Source organism: Oryctolagus cuniculus, chromosome 9 (assembly GCF_964237555.1).
Source record: "Oryctolagus cuniculus chromosome 9, mOryCun1.1, whole genome shotgun sequence".
Taxonomy (NCBI): domain Eukaryota; kingdom Metazoa; phylum Chordata; class Mammalia; order Lagomorpha; family Leporidae; genus Oryctolagus; species Oryctolagus cuniculus.
In genome coordinates, this window is record NC_091440.1 from 64,716,989 (window position 1) to 64,733,686 (window position 16,698).

Genomic DNA, 16,698 nt, shown 5'->3' on the forward strand with positions numbered 1-16,698 from the left:
CGCCTGGCTGCTCCATTTATCTACACACCCACTTAGTTCACCTGGCGGACAATGAACCCCGGAGTAAAATGAAGAAGCTTTGAATTACTATCTCCAAATGTGCACCATTTTTATAACCCGTTCTGGGGGATGATGAACTCATCAAGGGAAGGAAGTTGCCAGGCTCTGAGAGCGCTGTGCTGTGATTGGGTGCCTGCGTCCCAGTGATTTATAGTCCCTTTTAATGCAGTTGGGATTGGGAGCGAAGGTCAGCATGGGTATTTTAGTAGATGTATGAGAGTGGATTTTAGATATAAATTATGCAACACTCAAAGTTCAACACGGATACAAATTGAGCCGCTCCTTCACGGTGTTTGGGGAGTTGTGACTGATTTGTGGTCTGCCTGTGAATGGGAACAGGTCACCCTTCAGTTATGAAAGTATTTTTCACATTAGGACACCCATAATTAATTAAGAGTTCATGTGGTGGGGTCATGAATGGCGATGCTTGGTGTTTTGACCCCCTAAATCCGTGTTCTTGCCCACAAGGCTTCAGTGATAGATTTCTTTCATAGTTCACAAAGGAATTATCGGATCTTGGCTCTGAGTGTTGCATGAAACACTTTTATGGCACCATTAAAGTCGGAGCTCATTCAGGTTGTCGTTGGGAAACTGATTTTCTCTAAGACAAATCCTAGGCTATATTTTGTTTCAATCCAAGGTTTAACTTTGAGACTCTTTGATAATGATTTTTTGTTTTCTAAACATTTTGAATAGAATTGATTTAACTTTTCCATTAGGAGGTTTAAAATGGGGTTCCACACAACCTGGCCTTTACCTGCTAGAGCTAATTAAATGGAAAAAACCTTGAAGCTGTAGAGCAGCCAGGAATAATTTGCTTCTGGGTTTATTAATCTGCACCCCCTTGTGATGGTTGCTGGGTGCACAGAGCTTTGGTCTGAGTCAATTCTGGAAAAGCCGAAGCCCCAGGAACTAAGTCAGTCGTTCCTTTTCATGAAGTATTTAATGCTCAACATACATACTGAAAGGATTTGGGCTCTTGGGCAAGTCAAGGTATCTGGAAACCCCAGAGGCTGGGTCCCTACCTCCCACTGGAAAGACAGCAGCTTGAACGAATGAAAGACTGGTTGGAACCCTCCCAGCAATCTCTGAAAACGTGGGTTCTGCTCCAAGCCTGTTCAGCTCAACCTTTGTTTCCAGGCTTGGGAGTGGCAATGCCCAGCTGCTACATCTGTTCATTCTTGAACCACTGAGAGAATTTTGTTCTTATATGTCCCAGGGTGCGCTCAATATACACTGGGACATACGTCTCCAGCCACGTGGTAGACTTTGGTGAGTGTTGATGTCTATTTAGGTTTGGAGATTCAGTAGGACCGACAGCTTTTAAATCAAAACTGCGGGCCGGCGCCGAGGTTCACTAGGCTAATCCTCCACCTTGCGGTGCCGGCACACCGGGTTCTAGTCCCGGTTGGGGCGCCGGATTCTGTCCTGGTTGCCCCTCTTCCAGGCCAGCTCTCTGCTATGGCCCGGGAGTGCAGTGGAGGATGGCCCAAGTGCTTGGGCCCTGCACCCCGTGGGAGACTAGGAGAAGCACCTGGCTCCTGGCTTCGGATCAGCGTGATGCACCGGCCGCAGTGCGCCGGCCGCAGCAGCCATTGGAGGGTGAACCAACGATAAAGGAAGACCTTTCTCTCTGTCTCTCTCTCTCACTGTCCACTCTGCCTGTAAAAAATAAAAAAATAAAATAAATAAATAAAAAAATCAAAACTGCATCTTCCTGTGGGTTGTGATCTACAGTGTTTCCCAGGGAGAGCTGCAGGATTGATTTCCCCCTCTGCGTCAGAAAGGAGTTTCTCTGTTTCTCCCACATGGCCGACCCCTTTCACTGCCTGTGGCCATTTCTTGCCCCCTTGCTCTCCTTCACTGCTTTCATGATTCTTGGAGCACATGATGCCCCTCTGTTTTTGCACAGTAGAAATGTCCGGGGGCAGGGGAGGGAGAAGGAAAGAATGGATAGAAAGAGAATAACAGGTCCTGCTGACTGTCCTTTTGGGTGTGTGGCACTGTCCTGTGCTCTTTTTTGTCACTCAAATTTCAACCAGAAACATGGAAGTGTTTGAGGGCAACATCTTGGACAGAACATTGGTTCAAGCATGGCCAGGAACCATATTGTTAGCCTCACATGTTTCAGCCATGGGGAACCCAGCCAGCTCACGCCACAGTCCTCCTCACAGAGGGGAGAATATAATGAGAAATAGGCAAGAGGCGAATACTTCCAGGGGGCCCCCTCTGCGAGCAGTCCTGAATGAGACAGTTTCTCTCACGTGATGCACTTACTCTTACAGCAAATCTCAGGTAGGCAGTGTCTTTTCAGCAAGGAAACTGAAGTTCAGCAAATCGCCGGTGGCCAAGCCATGGCCACATCTGAACTGAGGGCTCTGATGCCACTGTCTGAACCGTCCTCACTTTACAGGCATCCCCGGAGAGGCTGACTGTCCTTTTACTGGGCTCAGTTGAGCTTCCACTCAGGGCAGGTGGAGTGTGTTTGTGCCAAAACCAGTTCTCGGTTTGACTCCAAATCCTGTAGTTTCCTATCTTCTCCTACTGTCCCAGAGAGGGTCCCCATAGGCAGAGGCTTGCTAATGCAGACTCCTCCCAGTGCTGTGGGATAATGGTTCCAAATGCGGCATCCCGTGCATGGGCAGGGATGGAATGGTGCATGTAGCCTCACTGGGTCTTGTATTCTGTGCAGCTATTTCTCTCGTGGACCCCACATGCAGGAAAAGAGCTGAGGCCTTTCTGGGAAGACAGTGCCCAGACTGCAACCCACCATCCTTCCCTTTCTAACTGTAGCTCTGCTGCCCCTTCTGCTGAGGTGGGGATGCCACTGAACAGGAGTGAAGCCTTAGCTGGGGACCCTAGAGCTTCGTGGGCCACTTCTGGCTGGGACAGCGTCTCCAAACAAACCCTGAAGTGACTAGAAAAGAATACGAGTCCCGGGGCTGTTCTGTGAAACTCTGTTGATGTTTTCTAAGATTTTTTTTTAAAAAGTGTTGGCATCAAAGCTTGCGGAATGGAAGTTGAAGTATTTTGGATGAAAATCCTGGAGATAATAATGGAAGCTTCTTTCATGAACTTGTTTGGTGGTAGAGCAGATGATATTACGCGGGTAGCCATGATGTTACAATTCTGAGTTAATGAGTAGTTTAGGATGTCTGGGGTCTGGGAAGAGACATCATGGATGCCTTACCCCACTGATTGTGTCAAATTCTCCTTATTAACTCGAAAGAGTGAACCATGGCAAAAATCTATACCTAACCAAGCCTGAAAGAGTTTTGTCAATAACTATAAAACAAAACTCCAAGATATAAAAAAAATCACTTAATTGCTAAGTATTTTCTCTTTATCTCGGCATAAAAAAATAAAGGAAAGATACATCATCTGCCATGGAAAGAATCTTGGATTCAAAGACACGTGGTGCATACCTCACCTGGAAGGAAAGATGTCTACGATTATGAGAGTTGCCATCATTTAGAGAATCCATAACTCACATCTGAAGATAATTTTTTTAAAAAGGACATGCAAAACAGAAAGACAGCAAGACGGAAGAGAATGGGGGAAAGAAAAGAAAGTAAACCTTTTAGTGTGTGGTCAAGGCAACCTCCCATGGCACCTTCACAGCTCATCCTCACGGGGGCTCATTTCTTGCTCTCGTAGACTCCCCTCACTGTGGTGGTGGTGATGGTGATGGTGATGGTGTTGGCGGCAGTGGTGGGTGTGGTGGAACACACAGCTCTGCGCAGGACCCAGACTGTGGGGGCTTTGCGGGTTTCAATTCCTCTCTTCCAAAATTTCCTGTGGTCTGGAGCCAGCAGACAGAGGAGGAGAAACTGGAGACATTGCCAAGTTGGGAAAGTCATCTGTTTCTAGACTTTTAGATCAATCTGAGAAATACTTTGAACAATGAATGCCCATTAAAATGTAGCCTCATGGAAAAGATAAGATTAAGGGGATGGAGATGTTGGAGAGAGGCAAGGAAGGTTTGAAGAATAGGACCGGGGAGCTCCCCTGGGGTGTAGAAGCAGGGCCTCATGGGTGCTTCCCCAATGCCAGCAGGGGGCCTTCAGCTTTCCTTCCAGGAGAGCCTTGGAACATCTGTGGACAGTGGCCACTGGAATCACCCAACTCATTCTTTTTGAAAAAGGAGTTTTTATTGGGCTCATTCTATCTCTGTTTGGAACTTTCCAGATTGAATCTCTTCAGTGTACGTGTGAGGTGGGATAGTCAATTTGTCTCATTTCATGGGTCACTGCCAGTTGGGATCACAGCTGCTCCTGCTGGAGAGGACTGTACATCTTTGGTGAGTTCCTGGGCTTTTGATCGGGATGCAATGGCTAAGTGAGTTTGGGTTGCATTTCTTCAAGGAAGGCGGAGTGCCTCTCAATTAAATGGATATTTAATGATGAGAATTTGTTCAACAAGTTCATTTCCATCTGTTGTTATGGATATAACAAAGCTACATTTCTCCATCAGTTCTGTGTAGACACACAATTCAGTTTTGGTGAGTTGTAGGTAGAAGGGATATAAGCCACTCAGGCTGGCCCATTCTGTGTCATTCTCCATTTGCCAGTCAAGACACTAACACTCAGGAAGACCTTGGAGGCCAAGAGGTGACAATGGAAGGCCATCATCAGCCTGGTTTCTGTGTGACATAAGGAGCAGAGCCTCCTGCGTCAGCTTTGACTTCCTATGAGTGTAAAACATACATTGTCTTAGGCCTCTTAGATTTCAAGGTTTATCTGCTATAGCAGTTGGAATTACCTTGGCAAATACAACAGTGAAAAATTCCTGGGGAATGTTAGACTGCAAGCACGTAGCATAAATATTGAATGAGCAGTCTTGAAATAGAAGAGGCACGGCCGGCGCCGCGGCTCACTGGGCTAATCCTCCACCTTGCAGCGCCGGCACACCGGGTTCTAGTCCCGGTCAGGGCACCAGATTCTGTCCCAGTTGCCCCTCTTCCAGGCCAGCTCTCTGCTGTGGCCAGGGAGTGCAGTGGAGGATGGCCCAAGTGCTTGGGCCCTGCACCCCATGGGAGACCAGGAGAAGCACCTGGCTTCTGCCATCGGATCAGTGCAGTGCACCGGCTGTGGCGGCCATTGGAGGGGAACCAATGGCAAAGGAAGACCTTTCTCTCTGTCTCTCTCTCTGACTGTCCACTCTGCCTGTCCAAAAAAAAAAAAAATAGAAGAGGCATATGGCAAAGGAAATTCTACTAATATTTTTGAAAATAAGGTGCTAAACTCTCTTGCAACAACCTGGACACTGGGATGAGGAGAAGGGAGAAGAAAGATCTTCGAAAATGCTTCCCAGAGGACACTCAGTCCTGTATTTGTAAGAAACTTGAACAGATAAAACAAACACTTAAATAGGTAAAAGTTGAAAATAATGAAAGGCACAAAGAGATGGAAGGCAAAAGCAAAGAAAGGACTGGCAACATTAGACAAAGTATAATTTAAAGTTATAGTATTAAATAAATAAAATAATAATAATAAATAAAATTAAATAAACAGGAAGATTTTTGAAGTGATTCAAGGATGTTTATACACTAGGAATCATATACATTAATATAGCAGCCACATAGTACAATCTACTAGAAATTCAGCTATGAAACCAGAAATGTTTTGGGAATAACAGAGGGAGAAGGAAGAGTGGTTGGGAGTATGGGTGGGAGGGTGGGCATGGTGGGAAGAATCACCATGTTCCTAAAGTTGTAATTATGAAGTGTATGAAATTCGTGATTGTAAAGCTGTATAGGTCTGCATACATTCCTTCAGGCTTACTTATAAGGGAACAGTTTTAAAACTTGCCATGGGACCCCAAATCCCCTTAAACTGGGTGATAAAAATACCATCTTAAGTGTTAAAGAGATTACATGGATAGGATTAAGTGTCTTGGAATAATAACAGACAGAATTAAAAGGAGGGAATCCTCCAACGTGGGAAGCAGTCCACAAAGCAGACTCATAGAATGACAATCGCTTTAAAGTAGTACTCTGACCTCAGAATCAGCCCTTAAGGCATTCTGGTCTGCTGAAAAGAGCATTTCAGGCATGGAAAGCCAAGACACTGTGGCAACACTTGTCCTACATGAAGGACCTTGGTGGGTGAGACCCCAGGGGAAAGAAGTGATCATCAAAGAAGGAGGTAGCTTTCTCTGAAGGAAGGAGAGAACTTCCATTTTGCTATGGCCTTGTCTAAATACTGATGGAGTTTGTGGATTCAAAAGGTGTCCATGTCCTAGGCAGCTCATGTCAAGAGCCCCAGGTGATCACTGATGTCATACATAAGAGTGTTAATTGTTAAGTTAACAAGAGTCATCGTGCACTAACTTCCCATGCAGGAACTCTGTACTCAAAGAGTTGTATTACAATTATGTCTAAGTGCTTGCAAAAAATGCATCATTGTTGGGTGCTGCTTTAAAGTTAATTAAGTTTCTAAAAAAAAAAGTGAAATTAACTTCAAGATGCAATGACTTTGAACAGCCCTTGTCTCTACTGTTGAGGAAGTTTTTTTCTTTTTCATGCAAATTGTTGAACTCTTTACTTAGTATAGAGGTGATCTTCTGTGTATAAAGTTAATCAAAAATGGATCTTAGTGGAGAATGGGACTGGGAATGGGAGAGGGAAGAGGAGGAGGGGTGGGAATGTGGGTGGGAGAGTGGGTATGGTGGGAAGAATTACTATATTCCTAAAGCTGTACTTATGAAATGCATGAAGTCTGTATTCCTTAAATAAAAGGTTTCTTTGTGGGGAAAAACAAATTAAAAAAAATATGACCAGGCATACAAAGCAGATAACTATGAGTGCATAGAAGATTGGATAATATGATCAACATACTTATTTGAACAGATTTGTCTAGAATCATATATCACTCAAGATGAAAATATACATTTTTTTTGTTTGTTCGTGAGACAAAAAAAAAATCAATTACATATTTGGCTGTAAGGAAACCCTCCCAAATCAAATAAAGTAGTGATTTTATGGGCTACATTCTCTGGTTGCAATTCAATAACAGTAAAACTAATAACAAAGGGGTTCTTCTCACTGCTGCCCTTTCCCCACAAATACTTAACTACTTGAAAAGTAAGACTTTTCTAGATAACTTTTGGTCCAAAGAGGAACTCAAAAGTACAAGCGACATACAAGACAAAGAAAACATATTGTACCTTTATTATTAAAGAAGATAAACAAAATACAGGATTATAGTTTTGTTTTAAGAAGGTAGAAAAGTACAGTAGCTGAAATTGATGAAGTAGAGCATTCTCCAAATGTGAAAGGTAAATAACACCATGTTTTTGAAAAGATCTTGAAAATAAGGATAAATTCTTTGAAAGCAAGCATAATTTAATGTTGGACATGAGGAAATAGAATGAGAGAAAGAGATCCACAAATGCGCGTGTGCACACACACACACACACACACAGATTGTGAATATATCCTAGAATATGAGTGTGAAAGCTCAACAAATGGTCAGAAGAAATCAAAACTTAAGCACTAAAATTGGCTGAAGAAGTCAAAAACTTGAATTGACCAATTACCACAGAAGAAATGGAATAGAGCACCAAGATCAGATGAATTCACTGTTGAATTCTAACTCTTAAAAACCACGTGATTCTACTGTTACATAAGTAATTCCAGATCCAGAGAAAAGGAGGAGAAATTCTCAGCTCATGTAATTTTAACATAAGAAGTGAAAGATGATAAGTAGAGAAATCTCTAGACTATTTTACTTGTTATTTATGCAAAAATGTTAAGTAAAATTAATAGCAATGTAATCTGGCAATGAAAAAAAAAGCTAGTAGTTAAGATCAAGAAGGGTTTGATCAAAAAGTTCCAGGATAGTGAAACAAGGAAATCCATCAACCTAATTCACTGTGCCACCGAAGGAAAAAATGGTTATGTCAGTTAAAGTTGAGAATCTTCTGACAGAATTGGCAGCACATTATGGATTTACATGAAATGTAATTGGTTTGGAATGTCCAGCAGACACAGTCAGGTGGTTAACTTTGACCCATTTTCAACCTCCTCTGTCCTTGACGGCTTCCATTACTGAGGCACAGTTACTGTTACGGGTTGCTATGTGACTTATGCTATCTGAAGTCTGCTGTGGATTTCAAAAAATTGTATTTATTTGTTAGAGAAAGAGAAGGGAGGGGAGAGGGGAGAGGGGAGAGGGGAGAGGGGAGAGAGAGAGAGAGAGATTTTGATCCACTGGTTCACACTAGTTCATGCTCCAAATGTCCACAATAGCTGGAGCTGGCATGGAGTTGATTTAATCCAAACTTCCCACCTGGGTGGCAGAAGCCCAATCACTTGAACCATCACTGCTGACCCTGGGTCTGCATTAGCAGGAAGCTGAGGTCAGGAGCCAAAGCTGAATTAAACCCAGGTCTTCCAATGTGGGACATGGGCATCTTAACTGCTAAGCTGAATGCCTGGTCCTTCTTTTTCTGATAAAGCTTTTGCCTTGAATGCGACTGTGATGCCTGGAATGGTTCTGGTAGAGTTGGTAGAGCCATTCTACAACCATTAGGTAGCAAGCATGAGGGATAGGCCAATCTAGTCACAACGTTTCATTTCTGACTTCATTGAGCTGTTATATCATTGGTGGTAATTATCTGTTTCTACGTTTCTTGTTTAAGTCATAGTCATATTTTCAGTTACTTTCAGCCAAACACACTTCTAACATAATCAGAAAGAAGCTCCTTAAAAATAATAAAGATCACTTACCAAAAATCAATAGCAAATATTTTGAGTAATAAAATGCAAAAGCTGTTTCAATTAAAAACATGCAGAAGCTACACAGGGATGCCATCTTCTGCCATTAGTCTTCAAGAACATTTGAAGGCTCTATGGAATGCAACAAAACTGATTTTGAAAAAGCACACAAAATGAAGTAAAGCAACACAAGACGTGTAAACCCCCACCGTAATGCAGTCAATGAAGCTCCAAAAATTCAGCTGTGCAGAGGCTGGAGCTGTAATTTTGTGAGTTAATGGGAGGGATCAGTTGTGCAGCCAGTTGGGAATTTGGGAGTCTGGCTGTGCTGTCTAAACCAATTTTGGTGCTCCCTGATAGAGCTTGTCTGATTCACTTTAAATATCACTGGACTGGACATTTCAGGACAATGGCAATAAATCTGGGTATTTCCCAGTTGTTTTGTTTCTATTTTGCTGGGGAGATTGGTCCAGGAAAATAATGGGATATAGGAATTCACCACCCATCTCCCCTTCATGTGTTTCCCAACCGCACCAAATGAAAATGATCCTGTTCTCATTTGAACTCAATTTCTGATTGTGTTACAGTGGAATATACATTATCATAGAGTACATTATTATTTTTGTGATCAACATAGATATCAAGAGAAAACAAAGTTTTTCTTTCTGCTTACCATGGAGACTGTATTCTCAGAAAATATGAGTTTTTAGTATAAACCCATTAGAATTAAATATAGAATTTGGTAAAGTGTTCCAATACTACCTAAATATAGAAAATCAATAGCTTTTCTGCATTTTAGAAATAGCCAGGTAAAGCTTAAAATTTCACAAACTGTAGTTGTTAAAACTATAGAAGTCTATGAAAAATTTAACAGAATGGACAGCACCTATAAGACAAAAATATTATTTGAACAAATGATAAGTCATACCATATTCTTGGATGGGATGACATGATAGTGTAAAAGCATCAATTACCCCAAATTAATATAAATGTAATGAAATTTAGATTAGAAATCCAATACAGTTGTATTTGTTTGTTTGCTGGTTTTGAGTTGGGTAAGATGATATTGAGGGTTATTTGGAAGAATAATTATATCTGAGGTTGATAAAAAGTATGATAAAAATAATAGCAGGAGGGTCTTCACATTACCAGATTTTGGAATATAATAAAGCTGACCTGATTTTAGGCAGGGTGAAACATTGTAAGTGGAGCAAAGTAGAGAACCAGAAGTGGATTCTACTTAGTAGGAAATGGTTGATTAATTATTGTTATTATTATCTATTTTTAAGATTTAGTTTATTTATTTGAAAGACAGAGTTACAGAGAGAAGTAGAGACTGAGAGAGAGAGAGAGGGAGAGAGAGAGAGGTCTTCCATCCGTTGGTTCACTCCCCAAATGGCTGCAACAGCTAGAGCTGAGCCGATCTGAAGTCAGGAGCCAGGAGCTTCTTCCGGATCTCCCACGCCAAGGACTTGGGCCATCCCCCACTGCTTTCCCAGGAACATTAGCAGGGAACTGGATTGGAAGTGGAGCAGTCAGGACTTGAACCAGCACCCATTTGGGATGCTGGCACTGCCAACCAGAGCTTTAACCTGCTGCGCCACAGCGCCAGCTCCCCTAATTTTTTTTTTTTTTTTTTTGAGAGGCAGAGTTAGACAGTGAGAGAGAGAGACAGAGAGAAAGGTTTTCCTTCCATTGGTTCATCCCCCAAATGGCCGCCATGGCCAGTGCTCTGCGCCGATCCGAAGCCAGGAGCCAGGTGCTTCCTCCTGGTCTCCCATGCGGGTGCAGGGCCCAAGCACTTGAGCCATCCTCCACTGCCTTCTCAGGCCACAGCAGAGAGCTGGACTGAAAGAGAAGCAACCGGGACAGAACCGGCGCCCCAACCGGGACTAGAACCCGGGGTGCCGGTGCTGCAGGCGGAGGATTAGCCTAGTGAGCTGTGGTGCCTGCCCCTAATTTTTATTATTTAAAAATTTATTTATTTATTCATTTGAGGGGCAGAGAGAGAGAGAGAGAGCGAGAACACTCTTAGTTTCTGGGTCACTCCTCAAATGCCCACAATGGTGAAGCTGACCCAGGCTGAAGCTGGAAATCAGCCCTGGTCTCCCATGTAGTGAGCAGGAAGCCAACTCCTTGAGCCATTGCTGCTGCCTGCCAGGGTCTGCATTAGCAGGAAACTGGCGTCAGGAGCCAGAGTCAGGAGTCAAACCCAGGCGCTCTGATGCGGAACATGTGTATCCTAACCAGTGTCTCAATCGTCATGCCAAACACCTGCCTGGAGTTTGATTTGTTTAATCAAAAATCCCACCCTTTAGGCATGCTGCTACCATGCAAAGAAATCTGCTGGCCGTATGTTGCTGGGCTGAGAGCCAGCATCAGCTCTCAACTTGCAGGTGGGGTCAGCAGCCTAATGACTGTGTTCACATGAACGAGTCTTGAGAAGAATGGAAGAAGAACTGATCAGCTGAGCCCTGCTCGTGGTGCTAACTTACAGGACCATGAAGCAGTAAATGGTTGTTGTTTGAAGCCAGGGTTCAGCAAATTTTTTCCTTAAAGGTCTAGGTAGTGCATATGAGAGTCTTTCAAAAAGGTTATGGAAAAATGGAGCTAAAAGACAAGTTTAATTTGGTGTTAAAAAAATGGGGATCCATGAATAATTTTTTTCATACTATGCAATTTCCATGAATTTTGGGGAGTTATCTCATATCTGAGGTTTTGAATCTTCTGGTTCTGGTCATAACTATCTGGCTGTATATTGCAGGACAAAAGCTACTATGGACAATATAAATGAGTGGGTATAGTTATGTTTCAATAAGACTTCCATTTACCAAGACTGGTTGCTCATTCGTTGGCCTTGGTTCTGCACCCTCACATTACTTAGTTTTCTGTCCATGACCTTGTCCAGGGGGAAAGCCGAGTTGCAGAGTCACATGTAGAGTGTGGTTTGGCTTCCCAGTAAACCCCCTACATGAGCACGTGTCTGCAGGAGTGCCCATGTATGAGCAATGAGAGAAGTCCAGAGTATGCACCAGACTCCTGGCTCTGGGTTCCTCAGAGCAGATCACCGGGTAGAGGCATGGTGGAGCTGAGGTATGCTGAAAGGGACTCCTTGCTGTATGGCTTTATGTCGTTTCATGTTTTGTAATGAGCATAGGAATTCCAAGCTTTGACAAAAAAAAAAAAAAAAAAAAAAAAAAAAAAAAAAAAAAGGAAAAAATGGAAAAGAAAGCAATGTCTTGAAAATTCTGTGCAGTGTGGCTGAAGATCATTACAGCTCCCGATGCTGTCCAGGAAGGGCAGCAATAAAATGCTCCTTGGACTCCCTCCACAGTCATCAGCCTGGGGTGCCGGGCATTACCCATGGGGCATTGCCCAAGGGGCAGGAGTGTGTGGCTGGTGGTGATGGGAAGGACATGGGTGCTGAGCACAAGGGTTCCTTTTGTTGCTGAGTCTTTGTTTCTAGGCTTGGATTTTCTGAAGGCACACCCCGATTGCTCTGGCTTACCTCTTCGGGTTGACTCTGCTTTTGGCCAACAGTTGTCTTAGCTCATACAGACCTTCAAGTGAGCTCTTGCCATCATTGTCTGTGGCTCTATGACAGTCTGTGAGAACCTGTCTTCACTGGAACACGAAATTTCTTCTTTTCTCTGCTGCAAACCTCTCCTGATTGATCATGGCAGTTGTTTTAAGAAGGAAATCATGTACAAGAAGGATCAGTGAGTAGTGTCGTGATTTCAACAAAAGTGCTTCGTAGGCTCTGCCAGCCATTCCCTACCGATTCAGGGTGTGTGCGAGTGACCGTGAGGTGAACCCCAGTGGAATGTTCTGGTGAGTCCTTCGCCTCTGTGACGCCCAGTCTCTCCTCCCAAAGATGCCTGGCTCTTTACCAAGAAATTGCTCTAGATGAGGGAGAACTTAAACACATATGGAAAACATGAGAAATACAAATGGATGGAGGGTTTTTTTTTCTTTTCTTTTTTTTTTATGTTTCAGCTTATTTGAAAGATAGACAGAGATCTTCTGTTCATTGCTTCACTTCCCAAATGCCCTTCAGTCCAAAGGCAGGAGCCTGAAACTCAATCTAAGCCTTCCACATGGGTGGCAAGGATCCACCTGCTGCCTCCCAGGAAGCTGGAATCTGAAGTGGAGCTGGGACTTGAACCCGGGCATTCCGATGTGGGATATGGCATCTTAACCACTATACCAATTGCCCACACCAAGGATAGAGGGCTGCTCAAGAGAAACTCTTTGAACTAATAAATAATTTTATCTAAATATATGTTACACAAGCATCCCCCTGATTTCTATCTCACACACTGCTTTTGCAGTTTAATATCTTTTATCTCATTCAAATCAGTGTATTGATAGTGGATTGAGTTTATCTTTGGTTTAGTCTCAGTTTGTCTATCCATGGAAATAATCTGATCAATAGATGACATGATGTGAAAGTAAATGTTGAAGAAATTAATTTAGTCTCAACAGTTAATTTGATTTCTAGAGATTTCTTAATGGTGGGCCAAGAGGGGACAGAGGGGGCAGGTGTCCCAGGCACCAGGCCATGGAGATGGAACAAAATGCTAGCTTTGCAAAAGCCAGCAGGCAGCCAAGGTAGTGGGGAGGGCAGACACAGCTGTCCTTCGTCCTCATGACCCAACCATGAGAACCAGGAATACCATACACACAGAGGGTGAGCGTTACCTAGCCCAGCCACATTTTAAGTACATGGAACAGAATCTTCTGGGGGACTTATTTATTTTTAGTGTTTTTAAAAAAGATTATTTATTTTAGAGACAGAGTTATAGAGAGAGACAGAGTGAGGTCTTCTACCCGCTGGTTCACTCCCCAAATGGCCACAATGGCTGGAGCTGTGCCAATCCAAAGCCAGGAGCCAGGAGCTTCCTTGGGGTCTCCCAAGTGGGTGCAGGGGCCCAAGGACTTGGGCCATCTTCTACTGCTTTCCAGGGCACAGTAGAGAGCTGGATTGGAAGAAGAGCAGCCAGGACATGCACTGGTGCTCATATGGGATGCTGACATCACAGGTGGAGGCTCACCCTACCATGACACAGCTTTGGACCCCTATTTTTTTTTTAAGAAGAAAAAAAAAAAAGATCGCCACAACCAAATAGGATGTAACACAACAAAACCATATTGCAAGAACTAGTCTGGAAACGTTCCACTGCTGTTCGGCAGAGGTAGGTCACAGGTGGCCCTGAGGACCCGCTCAGACCAACTTGCTCGATGGTGGGTTGATGTGACCACCATGTCAACAGGACACAGTGTATCTCCTGTCTGCCAAGTAGCCTCGCACAGGGACGTGTTGCAATTGCACTGCTGCTGAGCTGCCTCTCGCTGCAAGGGTCTAGTGATCCAGGAGGGACCTTGGTTCTGGAAATTCTAAGACACCAGGACTCCACCTGCAAAAGAAGGCAACCTCCTTCTCAATGCTTTGCCAGGATCAGTAACAAAAAGAGTGCCTACAGTTGGGAGAAACACAGTCTTCCGTGTGGAGAATGTGTGGCAAAGATTGCCTTAGGGGCCAGCACTGTGGAGTAGAGAGTTAAAGCTGCTGCCTGCAGTGCCGGATCCCATATGAGTGCTGGTTTGAGTCCCAGCCCCAGCTGCTCCACCACCAATCCAGCTCCCCGATAACGTACCTGGGAAAGCAGTGGAAGATGGCCCAAGTGCTTGGGACCCTGCATCCACGTTGGAAACCTGGAAGAAGCTCCTGGCTCCTGGCTTTGGATCTCCCCAGCTCTGGGCGTTGTGGCAATTTGGGGAGTGAACCAGTGGATGGAAGATTATCTCTCTCTCTCTCTCTCTCTCTCTCTCTCTCCCCCCCTCCTCCTCTGCCTCTCTGTAACTCTGCCTTTCAAATAAATGAATAAAATCTTTAATTTTTTTTTTTAAAGATTGCCTTAGACACAGCTGTAGAGGAAGTAAGGCAAAGGGAAGGAGACTTGCCCATCTGGGGAAGACAGTGAGAAAAATTCATTTGGAAGACAGAGAGATTGAGAGAGCTCCTATCAGCCAGTTCACTTCCCAAATGCCCCCAGTGGCCGGGGGGCCAGGAACTCAATCCAGGTCTCCCTGTGGGTGACAGGTGCCCAACTCCTTGAACCCTCACTGCTGCCTCCCAGGGTCTGCATTCACAGGAAGCTGGAGTCAGCAGTCAGAGCGGAGGCTCAAACCCAGGAACACCAGTGTGCGATTTGGGTGTCTTAACCACTGGACAAGCACCCACCCCTCAAAAACGGTATGGAGGGCGGTTGGCATTTCATTTGCTCGCCACTGCCCTCTGCTGGAGAGAGCAGAGAGGTTTTCCTGAACTCACAAGGCTTCCTTTTGCAGGCATCCTCTATAGAGCCTGGTGTGGCCCAGGGAATCCGTTCCAGGAAGGGAGCCCCTGGCGTGGTGTAGAAGCTGGAATCACCTCTTACCAGCTGCCTGGACAAGCCGCTGACCCCAGTTCAGTGCTGCAGTTTCCTCGTCCATTCAAGTGAGGATAGTGATACACTCACAGGTAACGGGGAAGATTAACTTTCACGGGAAAATAGAGTATATTGAGAGAGGCATGAAATAATCCAAGTGCTTAATCCTTCATCCATTTGTTGTTTCTCACCAGGCATTTACTCGTCTCCTGGGCAGGTAGGTTCCACCCACGCTGACACCTGTGACAAAGGGTTCCCAGACCTGTGGTCTCAGTCTTACCTCCAAGTATCCGGGAGAGCATTTGTTGGAAGGGAGTGGCTGGACGACGTGGAAGAAGGAGGTGGCAGTCCCCAAGATAGGTCAGGGGGCAGAAGCCACTAAAGTGACGTCCTGTGCCCGAGGAGCCTTCAATCAAAGAGTGCGACCTCTTTGTAAGTGAGATTCTTGCTTTCTGCCGAAAGTGCGTTCATCCATAACACTCATTCCACCGTCACCCAGCTAGAAAGCACCGACGCTAATCCCTGGAGAGGACTTTGCTCTGGGTCTGACTGTGTAGCAAAGACCAGGCGTGGGGCTGCTGCCTGGGGACGGCAGACACCTCATCAGTCAGCGTGTGCTGGAGCTGAATCTGCGTGCAAAGTGACAAGTCTGCAATTCGTGTTCTTACGAAGATAATGAGCTGTCGCAAACCAGCAATTTGGCTAAAAAAGAGCCTCCAAGACTCCAAGAAAACTTGTCACTTCATGCGGCCCTCCCCTTTCCTAAGTGGTAATGCAAGTTTGCAGTTGAATTTCAAGACTCTGAAACCACATTTCCTGGCATTCATGGATGTTACATTGCATGTGGGATGCTTCGTACAGTATATTTTTCATTTGTACCCAAATGAATCTTGGAACAACATATGCGGGTGAATTGTTTTCTGTTATTCTTGTTTGCTTGCTTGTCTTGGCTCTGCAGTCTCCTAACCCAGAAACCATCTTGTTTAGTTCAGTTTTAGAAGTTTTGGGGGAACCATTGTTATTATACCAACACTGCTCCCACAGCTGTGCCCATATTGTTTTAAATAGCAGGCAAATGTGCTTTCTCTGGAACTGAAAAAATGCTGTGTGATTTTAGGATCTGTCTTGGCGTTTTTTGGGGTCAGAAAAGGATGGATGAAAATATCCAAAACAGAGTCGCTGGAGAAGGAATCAGAGGACCTAACATGTTAAAAATGCAGTCTTGGGGCAGGCGTCTAGTGCAGTGGTTAACATGCTGGTTGGGGTTGCTGGCGCTGTGGTGTGGCAGGTAAAGCCAGTGCCTATGACACCAGCATCCCATATGGGCGCCAGTTTGAGTCCTGGCTGCTCCACTTCTGATCTGGCTTCCTGCTGATGGCCTGGGAAAAGCAGCGAAAGATGGCCCAAGTGCTTGGGCCCCTGCCACCCACGTGGGAGACCTGGAAGAAGCTCCTGACTTGGAGAGTGAATCAGTGGATGGAAGGTCTC

General features: G+C 44.6%; 1 long non-coding RNA gene across 1 annotated transcript; it reads left to right on the plus strand.

The window, feature by feature from the left end:
• The first annotated feature begins 4,244 nt into the window (after positions 1 to 4,244).
• LOC127492035 (uncharacterized) lies at positions 4,245 to 16,466 on the plus strand. The gene is made up of 3 exons (XR_007920978.2): positions 4,245 to 4,360; positions 15,131 to 15,302; positions 15,405 to 16,466. It is a non-coding gene; the product is annotated as an uncharacterized lncRNA (long non-coding RNA).
• Positions 16,467 to 16,698: the final 232 nt, after the last annotated feature.